The sequence below is a fragment of the Stegastes partitus genome, unplaced genomic scaffold (assembly GCF_000690725.1).
Source record: "Stegastes partitus isolate 25-593 unplaced genomic scaffold, Stegastes_partitus-1.0.2 Scaffold65, whole genome shotgun sequence".
Classification (NCBI taxonomy): Eukaryota; Metazoa; Chordata; class Actinopteri; family Pomacentridae; genus Stegastes; species Stegastes partitus.
Window position 1 is genome coordinate 114,463 of NW_007577796.1, and position 672 is coordinate 115,134.

Here is a 672-nt window from a genome sequence, read left to right on the forward strand (position 1 = left end):
GAGAAAGGCGATTCACGCTGCGTCTCATTGGCATTAAGTTGGCATATACATTACTATATAATTTTAGCATAAAAAAAAAAAAAAAAAAAAAAAAGACTGGTTAACTCACCTCCAAATGTGCCAAACGTGTTCGGTCGCAACGAACCGAGTATTCAGAACCAATATTCCTGAAGAGAGAAAGGCGATTCACGCTGCGTCTCATTGGCATTAGATGCAAAGTCCAGATAGAGTGCACCGCTGTGCCGAAAAGCTGAACCAGGAGCTGTGCAAAGCGATAAGCTTAAACCACAGACACTGGCTGCATTGGAGAGGAGCGCTGAGAGAGCCCGGTTTGACTTTACGCACTGTCACCACATCTCAGTCATTTCAGCTACGCACGGTGCGCTGTGGTGCTCCTCACGGCGGTCACAGTGAAATGACATTAGCTTTGCTTCCTGCCTATTGGCTTAAACCAGCAGCCCCCACCAATCCTGGAGAGACGGACTAGTCTCTGCAGCCCAGTGGACAAATGCTCCTGAGAGTTTAACTCTTGCTGCTGCAGTGGAGAGTTTAATGAAACTGTTCATTCAAGTACCTGAAAACACACTTTTGTTGGCTTCACCAAGAGAACGACTTTACTTATTAACTTTTGCCTCTGTGTAGCCTAGATATGAACCAGTTAAATCAGCTTTG